General features: G+C 43.8%; 2 protein-coding genes across 18 annotated transcripts in view; one reads left to right on the top strand and one right to left on the bottom strand.

Moving 5' to 3' along the window:
- The window catches only part of CREM (cAMP responsive element modulator), a 71,227-nt gene extending 64,648 nt beyond the window's left edge, over positions 1–6,579 (bottom strand). For all 17 annotated transcript variants that reach the window (XM_055308673.1, XM_055308684.1, XM_055308683.1 and 14 more), the window contains exon 1: positions 6,409–6,579. The gene's annotated coding sequence lies outside the window, so the exon portion shown is untranslated. The remainder of the gene's footprint in view (positions 1–6,408) is intronic.
- A 751-nt stretch (positions 6,580–7,330) lies between these two features.
- The window catches only part of CUL2 (cullin 2), a 164,996-nt gene continuing 155,058 nt past the window's right edge, over positions 7,331–17,268 (top strand). The window contains exon 1 of the mRNA XM_055308615.1: positions 7,331–7,722. The gene's annotated coding sequence lies outside the window, so the exon portion shown is untranslated. The remainder of the gene's footprint in view (positions 7,723–17,268) is intronic.

Here is a 17,268-nt window from a genome sequence, read left to right on the forward strand (position 1 = left end):
TTGCTAACAGCTATAGTGGATGATTAGCAAGAGTTAATTATATTTATCACCAAACTTGATTATGCCAACTATGCTTACTATTGTAATTTTGGAATTCTGTTAACTAGCATGTTAAATCATTAAATAGATTTAAAAGATTAAAAAAGAGAGTTACTTCTAGGAAAATTAAGTTGAATGCTTTGGAAAGACAATAACAGCAGACTGCTTTTTAAAAACTGCTTTTGAACTAGATATTAGTTGGAAAAAAACTATAAAATGTTGGAGAAATATGACAAATATGTAGAGTCCTTTATAAAGACAATTGCAAAACAACCTAAGTTCTTCCTCTGCTTTTAAGAACCCAAAAATGGAAATTATAAATTATGTGTTGAGATCACTTTTGTAGGAAGGGGAGAAAAAACAAAAAAACAAAAACAAAAAAACACAAAAATACCCCACACTGCAATTAGTACAGTAAAAACAAAAAGAAAAGAACATAGAATAAAAGGCGATACACCCCTCTTGGAAGCAGGAAGAGAAAGAGACCACAGAAAAATGTATCCGTTTCTCTGGTTCCAGGATGAAGCAAAGTTGTAGTTCGTTGGGAAAGTAGGAGATCTTCATAGGTTAATCCTGATTTAAATAGCAATAGCAAGTAAAGCTTGAAAGATAAGGGAAGAAGAATATGAAGTGCATATAAAGCTGTTCTTTTCAATCACATCAATCAAAAAGTAGAGAGAAGACAGGGCTGGCTAGAAAAGAGAAGTATTTTCAAAGAGCCAAATACCTGAAGTTGGTAGGGATGAGCCTACGCTTATCATGTATCTTAGGCGAAGGAGATGAGAGTACAAGGAGAAACAAAGTGGGATAGCAGTGACAGGAAATTATACCACATTTAAAGTTTTGTAATCATTGTGAAACAAAGTTAGAATAACATTTTTAAAAAAAATTTTTAAAGATGATAGATATGTTGAATAACAAATCATAGTGATTATTTTTTTTTTAGATTTAATTTATTTATTCATGAGAGACAAGGGGAGGGAGAAGCAGGCTCCACGCAGGGAGCTCCATGTGGGACTCGATCCCGGAACTCCAGGATTGCGCCCTGGGCCAAAGGCCCATTCAACTGCTGAGCCACCCAAGCGTCCCAGAATAACTTTCAATTACCATTCTTCACACTTCTATGCAAAAACAGAAGTAGCCAGGAGTAGTACTTATAAATAATTGAAACATGTGTAAATAATGTCTTTAATATTTTAAACACGAATCATACAGAAAATCACATGGCTTTCTAATACAGATTCAAGGCTACTCTAATTCAATTGCTTCAGACACCTATTATTTAAGAAATCTTAAGTCTTTATAAAAAGACCAAAGGATTAATTACTTGAGCATCTCTTTCTCAATTCATTCCCCACCTGGCTTCTGTTTTTGGCTATTTCACAGTCAATGAATAGCAAAACTGGCTGGTAAGAAGGAAATGAAAAATAAGATTCAAATAATCATGGCCTATCTCCACCTCTCCAAATACTATCCTCTCCACCACCACCACTTCATGGAAGGAAACAAAATTTAAAATCTTCTGTAGGAATTATTTGCTCGACTGGAGTCATTGCAGGGTTTTCTTGTTCAGTATCGTTATTTCATTTACTGCATTTTATACATTTCAAAACACACCTACACAAAGTACAATAAGTGACTACTAACTAGTAAATCTGGGAAAGAGTAGATAAGACACTTTTATTAGCTAAAGTTCGGAGAAATGAATTTCAACGTTATTATACTTAGCTAGATTGGTCCTATTTTGTGTATATGAATAAAACTGCTACCTTTCTAAGTCCAGAAACATGCTTCAATAGGTTAATTTTAACACCTCCATCAATTTTTTAAAAAGTGAAAGCATCTCAACTGTCCATATACAGTATCATGGGTCTTTATGCATGATTGTTTCCCCAATACCTGAACTAGCTTTTATCATATCAATGCTAGAATATAAATTCCACTTTAAAACATTACTTAGCAAAAAAAAAAAAAATCACTTTTGTGCTACCAATGAAAAAAATTGAGGCTATTTGAAATTATAAACAAAACTGTAGTTAGGGTCTAATTTTAAGTCTGCTGTGTTTACAAAAAAAAAAAAAAAGCTTCAAGAAGATAACTTTGAAAATACTGGTTTTGTGGGACACCTGGGTAGCTCAGCGGTTGAGCGTCTGCCTTCGGCCCAGGGCGTGATCCTGGAGTCCCCTGCACGGAGCCTGCTCCTCTCTCTCTGTGTGTCTCATGAAGAAAGAAAGAAAAGAAAGAAAAAAAAGAAAGAAAGAGAGAGAGAGAAAAAAGAAAAGAAAAGAAGGAAGGAAGGAAGGAAGGAGAAAGAAAGAGAGAAAAAAGAAAAAAAGAAAAGAAAGAAGGAAGGAAGGAAAGAAAGAAAAAAGAGAGAGAGAAAAAGAAAGAAAGAAAGAAAGAAAGAAAGAAAGAAAGAAAGAAAGAAAGAAAGAAAGAAAGAAAGAAAGAAAACACTGGTTTTGGGAAATTCTCAAATTATCAGAATCACACAGCTCCGTTGTTAGAATTTCACATGATTTTGATATGTAATGGACCTGGCTGTATCACTGTTTGGAAAATACACCTGAAGATGCTTCCCACTTTGGGAGAATTGGGATACTTCAAAAGAGCCTCACAAAAGAGCTGCAAGTAAGGTTTTCTAGAGGCAAGTATCCTCTCTTCCAAGCAAAATTCCCACTTAACTTCCTAGCTTATGTTTTTCCTCAACAGTTTCCTCTGACACTCCTGGGAAGGCCAATCAAAAGATGTTCAAAAAACATTAAAAAACATAGATACTGTATTTTTAAACTTTGCTGTAATGGAATTATACCAGTAAGACTCAAGTTGTCTTTATGAGTAGTATTAAGATACAATCTCACTAGTATCATCCTTAAGGTTTCCTTTCCATTCTCCCTTATTCTCTACTGGATATTCTAAAGCATCAGAAAAGGAAAGCTCATGAGTGAAAGGATTTACTTTGACAAATTGTGATCTTTATTATACTGTTCTTATGGTAAAAGATTTTAAACGCCCTAAGTATTCTTTAAAAGGAGATTAACGAAATGATTTAAATAATTTATTTCTACCTATGTGCAATGGATAAGAAACATTTTCCCTGAAATTTTTATAATCTATTTGTATGGATAACATTGAAATTGCATTAATGTATGATAATTCTCAAAGTTGACTTTTATATATGGAATGCATTAGTTCAGTAAAGACATTCGAAGACATTTCAGGCTTATTTCCTTAATGACCAATGTTGATCGCATGTCAAAATGTCAGTGGTTCAGCTGTGAAGTGTTTGCATTGTTCAGTTTTACTTTTAAAAGTCTATCTAAATGGAACAGGACATTTGAGTGCTTTCCAATGGACTACTACATCAACAATAAACCTGGCTCAATTTTCTGGCCCAATATTAACTTGCAGAGAATACCAAATTAGGGAAAACAGATCAGAAATACATGTATTGTACTGGTCAAGTTTCAGTCAGGATTCCTTATGTGTGTTAACCTGAAACTCTTCCCTACTTTTCATATAAGTGCCTTAATCCTAAGAGAGATTTCATATTTTAATCATGCAATGACTTTCCTCAGTAGAAAACTGAAGTGAAAAAAAAAAGTGAAAAAAAAAAAAAAAAAAAAAAGAAAACTGAAGTGATCAGGATCCCTTGGTGGCTCAGTGGTTTAGCGCCTGCCTTCAGCCCAGGGCATGATCCTGGAGTCCTGGTATCAAGCCCCACATCAGGCTCCCTGCATGGAGCCTGCTTCTTCCTCTCCTGTGTCTGCCTCTCTCTCTGTGTGTGTCTCTCATGAATGAAAAAATAAAATCTTTAAAAAAAAAAAAAGAAAAGAAAAGAAAACTGAAGTGATCTATAGAGTCTGGAGTTTCTTGAATTCATCAGTAGAAGCAAATTTCATTAGCCTTCCAACAAAGCAAACACAAAGACTGAAGAGCTCCTCCATGTTTATACATTCAATAAAAATTTATTCATATAGTCTTATGATATGTAAACAAAACATCAGTGTAATCACAACTTCACACTCACCAGAGTGATTCCAGGTTGACTAGAGAGTCACTGGGAAAGTGCCTGCTTACCCTGATCTACTTAGAGATTCACACCAAACATGTTTGTGCCATTACCAACACTTAATGTGACAATGCTTTAAGTGGTCACTCATTCAGGATCAAACCCATTTAAATATCTTTCTAAAGTTGTATCTGGATCAGGAAGCAGTTCTTTAAACATTTTTTTTTAATACTTAGCTTTTATTGGCCAAAATACTGTTTGCAATTTAACTTCCTTGGAAGAAAAAAGCTCAAAGATTTAAACACTATGAGGGCAAAGTAGCTTGTTATTCAAAAACAGGATCAAGACTAGGAGAAAAATGTGGTACCCAAAGGGAAAAATCAAGAGAGAATATGAGTCATGCATGCAGTATGGTGCAATTTTCATCCCAGACCTCTATGGCCGGGCATCTAGGTGTATATTATTTAATGGGAAGTGGCTGCATTCTCATCGGCCCGCGAAATCAGGCTTGGAAGGAAGAAATTTTAAGAAGTGAGGTAGATAAGAGATACTGTTAAGAGAGACTCGCTCAGTTTTAATCAGAGCTGCTGAAACTGACGGTGAGCTGACTGCTGCCCACCTGAGCAGTGCAGGAAGTGTCTCGGTGACCTTAGAGTCAGGGCTCTGGCCTAGGGGCAGCGGGACCCAGGGCTGTGCCGACCAGCTGCCCCCCCCCCCCCCCCCCCCGCCAGGCAGAGGATCCAGGGCTGTGCCGACCATGTGCCCCCCCTCCCCTCCCCCCCTCCAGGCAGCAGGCTCTGGTCTAGGGGCAGCGGGACCCAGGGCTGTGCCGACCATGTGCCCCCTCCCCCCCCCAGGCATCAGGCTCTGGCCTAGGGGCAGCGGGACCCAGGGCTGTGCCGACCATGTGCCCCCCTCCCCTCCCCCCCCCAGGCATCAGGCTCTGGCCTAGGGGCAGCGGGACCCAGGGCTGTGCCGACCAGCTGCCCCCCCCCCCCCCCCCCCCCCCCGCCAGGCAGAGGATCCAGGGCTGTGCCGACCATGTGCCCCCTCCCCCCCCCAGGCATCAGGCTCTGGCCTAGGGGCAGCGGGACCCAGGGCTGTGCCGACCATGTGCCCCCCTCCCCTCCCCCCCTCCAGGCAGCAGGCTCTGGTCTAGGGGCAGCGGGACCCAGGGCTGTGCCGACCATGTGCCCCCCTCCCCTCCCCCCCCCAGGCAGCAGGCTCTGGTCTAGGGGCAGCGGGACCCAGGGCTGTGCCGACCATGTGCCCCCTCCCCCCCCCAGGCATCAGGCTCTGGCCTAGGGGCAGCGGGACCCAGGGCTGTGCCGACCATGTGCCCCCCTCCCCTCCCCCCCTCCAAGCAGCAGGCTCTGGTCTAGGGGCAGCGGGACCCAGGGCTGTGCTGACCAGCTGCTCCCCCCCCCCCCCCCGCCAGGCAGCAGGACCCAGGGCTGTGCCGACCAGGTGCCCCCCTCCCCTCCCCCCCCCCCCAGGCATCAGGCTCTGGCCTAGGGGCAGCGGGACCCAGGGCTGTGCCGACCATGTGCCCCCCCCCCCCCCCCCGGCAGCAGGCTCTGGCCTAGGGGCAGCGGGACCCAGGAGCGCGGCCCCCCGCCGTCACGGACCTGCTCCCTCCCCGCAGCTCTCACAAGCCCTCACCCACAGTGTCCGGAGACTAAAGGCGCCCGCATGCCGGGCCCCAACCAGGGTTCTGGGGAAGGAAGGGTGGCCTGGACGGAGGCTGTCCCACGGGCCCTGAGCGCACAGAACTGCCACAGGCACTGCGGGCCTCGGCGGTAGAGACCGACGTCCTCGGTGCGCGGGTCCGGCTCTCGCCCGGGCGGGACGGCTTCCCCCACACCCTGTCCCCCTCGGGCCCGGTTAGAGCGAGGGCCGAGGGGACGGACGAGCGCCTCCCGGAGGGACAGGGGGGCCTCAGAAAGCGGTCCGCGAGCGGGGATGGGAGGCGAGGAACCGGGGGAGACGGGACGGGACGGAGGGGACGGGCGGGGACGGGACGGGACGGAGGGGACGGGGGGGGACGGGACGGGGACGGAGGGGACGGGGCGGGGACGGGCGGGGACGGGAGGGGGACGGGGCGGGCGGGGGACGGGGCGGGGGACGGGGGGGGACGGGGGGGAGACTCAGCGGCCGCGCCGCCGTCCGGAGGCCCCGGGTGTCGGGCTGCTCGGGCCCTCCCCGCGGCCGCCCTCTCCGCGCCCCCGGCCGCCCCTCGCCCCGCCCCAGCCCCAGCCCCAGCCCCCGCCTCGCCCCAGCCCCCGCCTCGCCCCAGCCCCCGCCCCCCGCGCCGTCGGCGGCTCCGCTGTGCCGGTCCCGGCTGGCGCGCCACTTACCCGCCGCGCTGGGGTTTACGTAGCGGCCGTCGTCACTGCTTACGGACGGGAGGAGGTGGGGACGGCGAGCCCGGCAGCCCGGCAGCCCGGCGCCCCCCGCGGCCCCGCGAGCCCCCACGTCAGCTCTGATGCGGCAGCCGCAGCCTCCCCGCCGACCCGGGACCAAAAGTAGCGCCGCAGCCGACCGAACCGCGTCCGCGCGTCCCGCCCTCCCTTCTCCCCTCCCCCACTCGGCGACCGCCTCCCCGGGGACGCCCGGCGGAAGAAAATCCAGACTCGAACCCTGCCCCCTGCCGGCCGCCAGCGGGAGTGCAGCGCCGACAGTCCAACAATTAGATGGAACCCCCGGGGGGAGGGGAGGAGGGAAAGGAGGGGGCGGGGCCGGGGGCGGGGCCGGGGGCGGGGCCGGGCTGCGGCGGAGGAAGACCGGGTCCTAGAAGCCGGAAGCTGCAAGCCGCCCTGCCGCGGCGCGGGAAGCCCGGTTCGCTGCAAAGTCTGCGGCGGCCGTTGGAGCTGGTCTGTCGGAGCTGCTGGTTGTCCGGGCCGCCGGCCAGCGCGCCCTTTGCCCCAAGCGAAGCTGAAGTGCCCGAGCGGACCCCGGGGGCGTCCCCAGCCCCACGGTCCTGCGGTGCCTGCCGTCCCGGGGACCCTGTGGACGTGACCCTCGGGGAGCTGGTTGTCCTGGTTCCCGCCGGCTGCCGCCCCGCCGCGACGGTGCGTCGGGGTGTGCAGAGACAGCGGTAGGCCCGGCGGCCCGGCGGCCCCGCGGCCCTGCTGCCCGGCGGCCCCGCTGCCCCGCGGCCCGGCTGCCCCCGCTGCCCCCGCTGGGAGGGAGGGAGGGAGGTGCGACACAGGAGAGGAGGGCTTTGGGTGGCGAGCAAAACTCCGTGCCTCTGAAGTAGGAGAGTTTGGCTCCCATCCAGGGGAAGGCGAGGGCCCTGCAGGAGGGGGAACGTCCTGCCCGTCTCCCTGGAACCGTTTCTGCACACTCAGAACTTCCCCTGCTGCCAGGCTGCGTAAGCCCTCCCAAAGGGAGCCTCGGTAGCCTGAAGACCAGCCGCTTTACATTCAGAAAACACGAATTCAAACGGTGATTGCCGCCCGACTTTACAGTACTCAGGGGTGTGAAATGCAGGAAACCGATGTCAAGGACACCACTCGATAGGTCGCGAAGAAAAAGTGGAAACCTGTCAACGTAGTGCAGGTGGAGAATCTGTAGAGTGGGAGAGAATCCTGCACTCTGCAGTCCCAGATTCTGGCCAGCCTGAACTGCTTCCAGCTGTACTGCGTAGGGAGCAGACAGAGCACCGATCTGTAAGTGCACTTCCCCCTTTTGACGTAAGAATTCTGAAGTTCCTCCTTGCGTTGTCATAGACAGTGCCCATCTCGACCGCTTATGAATACCGATTTCTTAATAAGGAACGTTAGCAAGTCAACAAAACTGAATTTAAAGAACAACCAAGTCCTTTTTTGTGTGTGTAGTTAAGGCTGCCACAGAATATTTTTAGGAAAGTAATACGGCTCATTTTAGCCCAGGGGAAAAGGGGTCACTAGAAGGGAAGGGAATAAAAAGGGGTTATCAAGCACTCAAATGAACGCTTACTGTTCATTATGGTCAAGGTTGACCAGTGCAGGATGAATAGATTTTTAGCCACAAGTGATTGAAATTGTGATCATTCACCTTCCCCAAAACATTGCTTTCCGCCTGGTTGTTTGCTGCTAAATTTAAGAGAGTATGCGTTCTTCATATAGATAGAATCTGTTAGACATAGGACTTAAGATGTAGGTGGTGAATCAGCATACACTAAAATGTAAATGTCAACTCTTTCTTGAGAGTACCTGGGGTCTGAAGAGAAAGGGCATGACCGAGCAGCAGGATCTCATAGTCCCATAGGCCACAAGTCCAATACACATCTCACTGGGCTAAAATCAAGGGATTGTTGGCTCCGCCAAAAAGTCCATTTCCTTGCATTTTTCGTCTTCTAGAGGCCATCCACATTCCTTGATTGGTTCCTTTTCCTCCGTCTTCAAAGCCAGCAACAGCTGGTGGAGTCTTTTGCTGCCATCGTTATGATTTTGTCTCTCACCTCCCTCTTTTACTTACTAAAACCTTGTTTTAATATTGGGCCTACCCTAATAGTCCAGGATAATCTTCCCGTATCAAAATCAGCTGATGAGCAAACTTGATTCTATCTGTAACAATTTCCTTTTGCCACATAACCTGTTCACAAGTTACGGGATTAGGATGGAGACATCTCTGGGGAGTGAGCTATTCTGCCTACCCATAGTGAAGGATTCTAAAATAAGCTTGAGCTCTTAGAAAAATCACCTGCCTCTAGGAAGTATCCCTTGCAAATATTTCAAATGTTTGACTAGAAATGCCAATAACTGATTTATCACTTTCTCATTACCTATGATCTAGAAAATCTTTAAATTTTTAATTTTTAAATCAGGGGTAAAGAAGAGCAGATTAGGAAGGTACAAGTTTTTAAATGGGAAGAATAATATACCTACTTCTTAGCATTGTTGTAAAGATTAAATAAAGTAACTACCATAAAGTATGTGCTCAATAAAAAAAAACTAGCCAAAATGGGTGATGGGTATTAAGGAGGACACTTGTGATGAGCACTGTTATACATAAGTGATAAATCACTAAATTTTACACCTGAAACCAATTTTACCATGTATGTTAACTAACTACAATTTTAAATAACTTGAAATGGAGCAGGGTGGTGGGGAGGAATATTTTTATATTGGTCCAGTGTCCAGGTTTTTGGGCTCCTCACTTAGGCAATATTGCTCTGTAGAAGAGGGACGGCTAGAACATCTACTTTCCTGAGAAAATGCAGGCTGTGGGTCACACCCATATATTCTCCCTTCACCTCAAAATATCTTAGATCATCCCTTCCATTATGGCTCAGGAGGAACACCTCCCTCCTTTGCTTTCTAAATCCAGTTATAAAATAGGTGTTATTTCTTTCCCATACCAGATCTAAGTCAATTATCTGCTGTCTTGTACCTTTATTCTCTTCCTCTAGGCTCCATCTCCTCTCCCTACAAATGTATCCTATCTGCCTCTACTTGAAAAGTGTTGACTGCTTCTCCTACCAGAAAAGCTACAGAGTTGCCAGCTCTAGGGTGCCCATTCACATTACATTTTTCCCCATATGCCTGTTCATCTCTTGCCATCATCATCTCACTATCAGACTACTCAGGAATAGAGAAGGCACTTACTATATTCACTTCCTCACCACCTACTACTCATTTCTAACTTCCTGGCTGTCTGATATTTGCCCTCTTTCCCCTCCCCCAACCCCCACAAGACCTCTTTCTGATTACAGAATCTGAAACTTTTTTTTTTTTTTTCACTCTTCATGCTGCTTGACCTCTTTTCCTACCTTAGTGTCTCCTCTCTGAGTTTCCATGACATTTGACTCTCCTGGTTTCACTCATCTTTGCTTCCCTGATGTGGATAGTTCTGAGTTTTCTACCCTTGATCATCTTCTACCTTGTCCTCCTTAGTTACCATTCTCACTTCTGTTGAAAAGAAAGAAACTTGCCTCCATTATAGGTCATCCTAAGTATTTCTATTTGGTTCGTTTTCCCAATACATGTCTCTTGTGATGTGATTTCTCTTATTAAAAATCTTGAATGAAAAAAAAAAATCTTGAATGATTGAGGGAGTGGGACTTATGGCGTCAAAGGTGGAAAGGAGATTGAATTCCCTTTGGTGGCCTCTTGAAGAGTCTACTACACGTACATACTACATATTCTAAAAACATAAAATTTTAGTTAACGCAAAAACTTAGATCTAATTGGCTAAGTCCAAATATCCTAGTTTTGCATAAAACCTTTCGTGATGTGGGCCCAACTTAAGTTTACAGCCCTATTCCATGTTAGTCTCTTGTGTTTTGTATCACACTGGTTCTCAAAGCATCCTGCACATCAGAGTCACATGAAGAGCTTGAAAAGATGTACCCAGGCCATCGGCCCTACCTGTTGACTTACTGAGTCAGAATCCTCAAAGAAAGGGCCTATAAATCTACCTCTTTTAAGATCTCCAGTGAGTTGCAAGATTATTACTTGGCAGCACTTCAGCCAAAACTTACTACTTACTGTTATATATAATTACCTTACATTTTCCGATCTTTTTTGCCTTAATTCACCCCATGTTCTCACCAGTTCTCTATATCTGCCTATTAAAATCTTCTCCATCCTATCAGATCCAGCTTACATACTATCTTCTTTACTCCCACTTAGCCCAAAGTAAGCACTGAATAGATATTAGCTGTAATTAATATTTTATATGACTTGGGCAAGTTCCTTCATTGACTTGTGCAGAATCAAACCTCTAGAAAGAGTCTTAAAAACCTAAATTGACCCACTTTGTTTTATAAATTAGAAAGTGGAGGGATGCCTGGGTGGCCCAGTTGGTTAAGCATCTGACTCTTGATTTTGGCTCAGGTCATGATCTCAGGGTGGTGAGATCGAGCCCCACATCAGGCTCCATTTGCATTGAGGAGTCAGCTTGAGGATTCTCTCTCTCCCTCTCCCTCTATCCCTCTCTCCCCTGCACTTGGTGGACACCCATCTCTGTGCATTCTCTCTGCGTCTCTCAAAAAGATAAATAAAATCTTTTTTTTTTTTTTTTTTTAAGTGGAGACTAAGTAGTTAGAAAACTTGCTTTGGCTAATAAGTAGTAATATCAGGACTAGGATCGAGGCTTTGTGACTTTTAATCCTGTACTACATCTATTACACCACAAGTTCTCAGAATTTTGCATTGTTTAAATGACTACTACTTTACCAGTTTACCATAGATGAGAAAAAATGGATTCATTTGAAAGTAGTTTACACAGGCCCTTTCTATTCAAGATTTAGGATTTGGGATTTTAACAACTGTAGTTTTCCCGATTTAAATATTTCAGAAAAGTAAAACAAGTCATTGTAACATATACTTGATTTATGATGTCTCCAATTTGCTGTTTGGGAAGAAATATTTCATTCTACTAGAAAGTTAATAGTCCTAGCTTCCAACATGAGAAATACCTTTTGCATGTGGGTATATGTCCTTTTTTTTTTTTTTTTAATTTTGTAAACTTAAACCTCCAAATCGAATGGCTATGAACTCAGAAGAATATTTAAAATATTTATTTATACAAACAGGCCACTGAATTCTTTAAAATGAGGAGATTGCTTGGAGTCTTTAAACTTTCATGTGTAATTTTTTAAATCATAAAAATATAATGAAAACCCACTTTCAAATGTTTCCTACATGTTTTTATTCACAACAAATTCAGTTGCCTGCCAAGATTTATTCTTTTCACATAGGATCACATTGTAGCTATTGTCAGAACCAATAAGGCCTGAAAAGCTAAGAAGCTTGGCTAAATTAACTGACCACTGTTCAACCTTGGAAATTGCAGGATTTGATAGAATTAATGTGGCATATTGGTTCTGTTATTCGAATATATTTTTTTAAGATTATATTTATTGAATAAATGAGAGACAGAGAGAGGCTGAGACACAGGCAGAGGGAGAAGCAGGCTCCATGCAGGGAGCCCGATGTGGGACTCGATCCCAGAACTACAGGATCACAACCTGAGCTGAAGGCAGACGCTCAACCACTGAGCCACCCAGGCGTCCCCAAATATTTTTTGATAAAATTATGATATTAGTTAGTGTTTCTTTTATTTTTATATTTGTAAATATATAAATAAGATGTCAGAGGAACACCAGCATGTCAAAGACATGAATGATAATTCAGAGCATATGAACTGCTAAGTACCTTATTAATTAAATTATTAAAAAGAAATTTGGAACTAGTCCTGGAAATACATCCAATGACTATTATTTAAGACTCTTTAAAAGAATTGAGCAGGGGATCCCTGGGTGGCTCAGCAGTTTGGCGCCTGCCTTTGGCCCAGGGCGCGATCCTGGAGTCCCGGGATCGAGTCCCACGTCAGGCTCCCGGCATGGAACCTACTTCTCCCTCCTCCTGTGTCTCTGCCTCTTTCTCTCTATGTCTATCATAAATAAATAAATATTTAAAAAAAATAAAAGAATTGAGCAAAATAAATAATAAATAAATAAATAAATAATAAATAGAATTGAGCCCCAATGTATGAGAGGATTAGAAGGTTACTGGATTGAAATACAACAGCTTATCCCATGACCAAGAGGCTGATTTTAACAAATGTTTGGTCAGAACAAAATTCTGAAGATGAATTTCCACTACATTGAAATGGCAGCTATCAAAACTCAGGTGTGCACGTGGTTGTCTGAAGAAGGAGAAATCAGGGTAAGTCTAACTAAAAACAGATATTAAGAGATAGCAAGAGCTGGATAAAAAGCACCAGATTAGATTGATTCAGATGGCAAAATGGGCAAATGACCTAGCCAAGGGCAGCCCCCGTGGCCCAGTGGTTTAGCATCCCCTTCAGCCCAGGGTGTGATCCTGGGGACCCAGGATCAAGTCCCATGTCAGGATCCCTGCATGGAGCCTGTTTCTCCCTCTGCCTGTGTCTCTGCCTCTCTCTCTCTCTGTGTCTCATGAATAAATAAAAATCTTAAAAAAAAAAACAAAAAACCTTTAAGAAGACATGACATTATGGGGAATGTGTTAAGTAGCTTCCAAAACAGTTGAATGCTCACCTCAGGCTTCTAAATACCTGTTTTGCTTGCTTTTGTTTGACTTATCTAGTTCAGTGCCATGTGTTAGAAATGTTTAATAACTGTTTCCTAGTAAGGTGAGAACTAAGATGCTGTTGTTAAATGAGTCGTATGAAAAAATGCCCTTGAAATGAAGGATTAGCCAGTGTGTCTCTGTAAAACATGACAGGAATGATATCAATATTGTCTGTGTATAAAATGCCTCATTTTTAAGGATGCTTCATCAGTAACAAATACTCCAACTAGAATTTACCAAATTCTTAGTCTTCATAAATTGAAAACAACTTATTTTGTAGGTTATAGTGCCATCATGTGGATGTCTTTTCGTAAAATGAAATGTAACATTTTAGTAATAGAGACTATTTTTATGATTGGGAAACCCAGTCACCCACACACAGGCATGACAGCTTATAATTTAGTGCTGATTTCTAAGACTGGCTGTATATAGATTCACTTGGGATTTCTGAATCTATGTTGTTAGCATGTATAATTTGGAAACATTTTTTAGATGATAAAAAGACTTTCTGAATATAATAGCTTGAATATTCATGCTGTCTCTACAGATGATCAGAGTTTTCTTTTTAACATGTCTATTATAAAGGATACAGATGAACAGCCAGATGAAAAGATACGAAGTCTAGAAGAATCCCAAGCACAGGAGCTTCTGTCCTTTGGAGTTGGGGTGTGCCACCATCCTGGCACATGGATGTGTTCCCAACCTGGAAGCTCTCAGAATCCCATAGTTTATAGAGGCTGCATCATGTAGGCAATCTCGAGCCTCCAGAGGATTGGGGCGGGGGGGGGGGTAAAGTTCCAAGCTTCTTTTTTTAAAAAAATTTTAAAATGTGTTTATTTGTAAGAGAGAGAGAGCACAAGCGGGGGGGACCCACAGAAATATAGAGTTGGAAGGAACCTTAGAATTCTTCTGCATTTAAGTTTTATTTAGCAGTTTAACTCCTTTTTAAGATAAAAACTGAACTAACAGTGGTGCCTGGGTGGCTCAGTCATTTGGGCATCTGGCTTTGGCTCAGGTCATGATCTCAGGGTCCTGAGATTGAGCCCCACATCAGGCTCCCTGCTCAGCACAGAGTTTGCTTCTCCCTCTTCCTCTCCTTCCTGCTCATGTGTGCTCCCCTCTTTCAACTCACCCTGTCTCTCAAATAAAATCTTAAAAAAAAAAAATAATAATAATAATAAAAACAAATACTCTGAAGCTGAGACTGAACCCTAAAGTCCTCCAAAAAGAAGGATATGGTTGGGAATGTCCTTTGGATTTCTCAGTTAGAATATTGTTTAACAAACATTGGATGTTACTTTGTGTAGGCACTGTATATAGGCAATAAAAATGTGAGCGAGAGTCTGTCCAGTGTTACAGAAAACAGGAATGTACAGGAACTTTAGAAAATAGCAACTTTTAAGAGGTGAACAGAAAGGAAAAGAACCAGCAAAGACATTTGGAAGTGCGTCCTGTGAGACAGGAGCAGACCACAATGAGTATAGTATGGATTGGCTGGCCTGCACCTGAGCTCCTTTTCTCCTCTACTCTCCCACCAGTAACAGTGATTGAAGAAGAAGGGCTTTCAGGTACCCTGAAGGTAGATGATGTCTGAAGTGGAGAAAATGGTGAATGCTTGAGGCTTGAGTCAGATTACTACCCTAGAAGCACCATATCCCTCGTCCTAACCTCATCTGGAGGAGCACAAACCAATATCTAGGTTTTTCTTCCTTTCCCTTACTAGCCAAGGCAGCTGATGATCCCAAGGAGTAAATATGAGCACAGGGGGAAGCTTCTGAAACATCTGAGGAGCAATATAACTACTAAAGACAAACAATCATAGAAAATGTAACAGAGAAAATCAAACTAATGGATCAAGAGGAAAAGAATTTAAAATAAGTTTCAGGGCAGCCCCGGTGGCCCAGCAGTTTAGCGCCACCTTCAGCCTGGGGTGTGATCCTGGGGGCCTCGGATCGAGTCCCACGTCGGGCTCCCTGCATGGAGCCTGCTTCTCCCTCTGCCTGTGTCTCTGCACCCTCCCCCCACCCCCCGTGTGTGTGTGTGTGTGTGTGTGTGTGTGTGTGTGTGTGTGATGAATATATAAATAAAATCTTTAAGAAAAAGAAACATATGAGACTTTGTACTGTTTTGCTTTAACAGTTATCCTTTAGGGATCCCTGGGTGGTGCAGTGGTTTGGCCCAGGGCGTGATCCTGGAGACCCGGGATCAAATCCCACGTCGGGCTCCCGGTGCATGGAGCCTGCTTCTCCCTCTGCCTGTGTCTCTGCCTCTCTCTCTCTCTCTCTCTCTCTCTCTCTATCATAAATAAATAAAAATTTTAGAAACCGTTATCCTTTAGAGAAATTAAAATAAAATAAATTTTATCTGCATTTATCCAACATTCTTCATTTCTTTGTGTAAATCCAAGTTTCAATCCAATATTATTTATCCTCTTGAAGAACTTCCTTTAACATTTCTTGTGGAATAGGTCTGGTGGCAATGAGTTCTCTGTTTTTGTTTGTCTAAAGAAGACTTTATTTCTCCTTCACTTTTGAAAGATATTGTTGCTGGGTATAGATTTCTAGGTTGACTGATTTTTCCTCAGCATTTAAGGTATTACTCCATTGTCTTCTGGCTTGCCTGGTTTCTAACAAGAGGTCCTCTGTAATCCATACCTTTTGTCTTCATGTCATTCCCTCCTCTCTCCTGTGGTTGCCTTCAGGATGCTATGTTTGTCTTTTGTTTTCATCATTTTGAATAGGATATGTCTGTGTGTGTTTACCTGATTAGTGTTCTCTCAGTTTCATGGATCTTTAATTTGGTGTCTACCATTGAATTTGGAAAATTCTTAAGTATCCTTTGCTTGAATATTTCTTCTGCTGTCATACTCTCTTCTCTTTCAGGTGTTCCAATTATGCAGATGTTTGATATCACACAGCTCTTTTATTTTCTGTTCTATTTCACTTTTATTTCTCTTAGTGTTTCACTTTGGGTAAGCTCTATTGATTATCTTCAGGGTCACTAATTCTTCAGCTATGTCAAGTCTATTTATGAGCATATTGAAGCATTCTTCATGTGTTACTATGTGTTTTTTGGTACCATTTTCCTATTTATTCTTTTTTGCTAAAATTACATATTTTCCACCTTTTCTAACAGAAACTTTATTTTTCTTTCTTTTTTTTTTTTTTTTTTAAATAGGGTTCACACTTAGCATGGAGCCCAACACAGGGCTTGAACTCATGACCCTGAGACCAAGACCTGAGCTGAAATCAAGTGTCAGATGCTTAACCAACTGAGCTACCCAGACATCCTTCCATCAGAAACTTTATTTATCATAGTTATTTAAATTCACTGTCAAGTAGCTCCAACATCTGTGTCATACTTAAATCTACCTCTGATGATTGCTTTGTCTCTTGGGAGTATGTTTTTTTGTTGTTGTTGTTTTTCAGTTTTACTACATTTTTATAGTAGGTACTTTAAGGGATTATTTTTTAGGTCTCATCAGCAACATCAAAGTACTGAGTACTCAACAGGATACAGAGCACTGCCAAGTACCTTAGAACATTTACAGGACTTGGAGAGAATGTGGTTCTTGCTGACAAGAAGCTGACAGTCAGGGGGTGACAACTCAGACTAAGGGTTGAGAGAACAACAAGGAAATTTATTAAGGCAAATTCTTCACCCTTTTAGCTATTGCGGACTGAATTAATTTTTGAAATTAATCTAATTAAGACAAGACACAAGTCTAAATTTGGTTGAGAATTCTTTCAGGCTCCAAGTTTTTAACATCTACTTTAACAGAACAGACAGACAACCAGAAGTAAAGACCAGGTTTCTTGAAGTGCAGGGCCAGGACATCTCATTGTGGCTACTTATTTTAAAAATCACACATTGCACTGTAGGACTAGGGTTATTACAGTAGTTTAAAAACAGGCCAAGTGCTGGTGCCCCTTTGCCCTCCTACTAGCATTGGTCATTTAACACAGTGAATGTTGAACATTTGGGTCTACATGTAACCCACAGAGAGCCCACCCTGATCCTAATGTGTGTATCAAATATCCATCAACCTCATGTGTCCTCTGAAAGTTTTATTTATGCCCCATTATGTCAAAAGTAATGTAAATAGGCAAATTATAATAAGCTAATGACCTGCATATTTCCATATGGGTGAAAGTCAGTATATCTTTATAGTAA

Source organism: Nyctereutes procyonoides, unplaced genomic scaffold, assembly GCF_905146905.1.
Source record: "Nyctereutes procyonoides isolate TBG_1078 unplaced genomic scaffold, NYPRO_anot_genome, whole genome shotgun sequence".
Taxonomy (NCBI): Eukaryota; Metazoa; Chordata; class Mammalia; order Carnivora; family Canidae; genus Nyctereutes; species Nyctereutes procyonoides.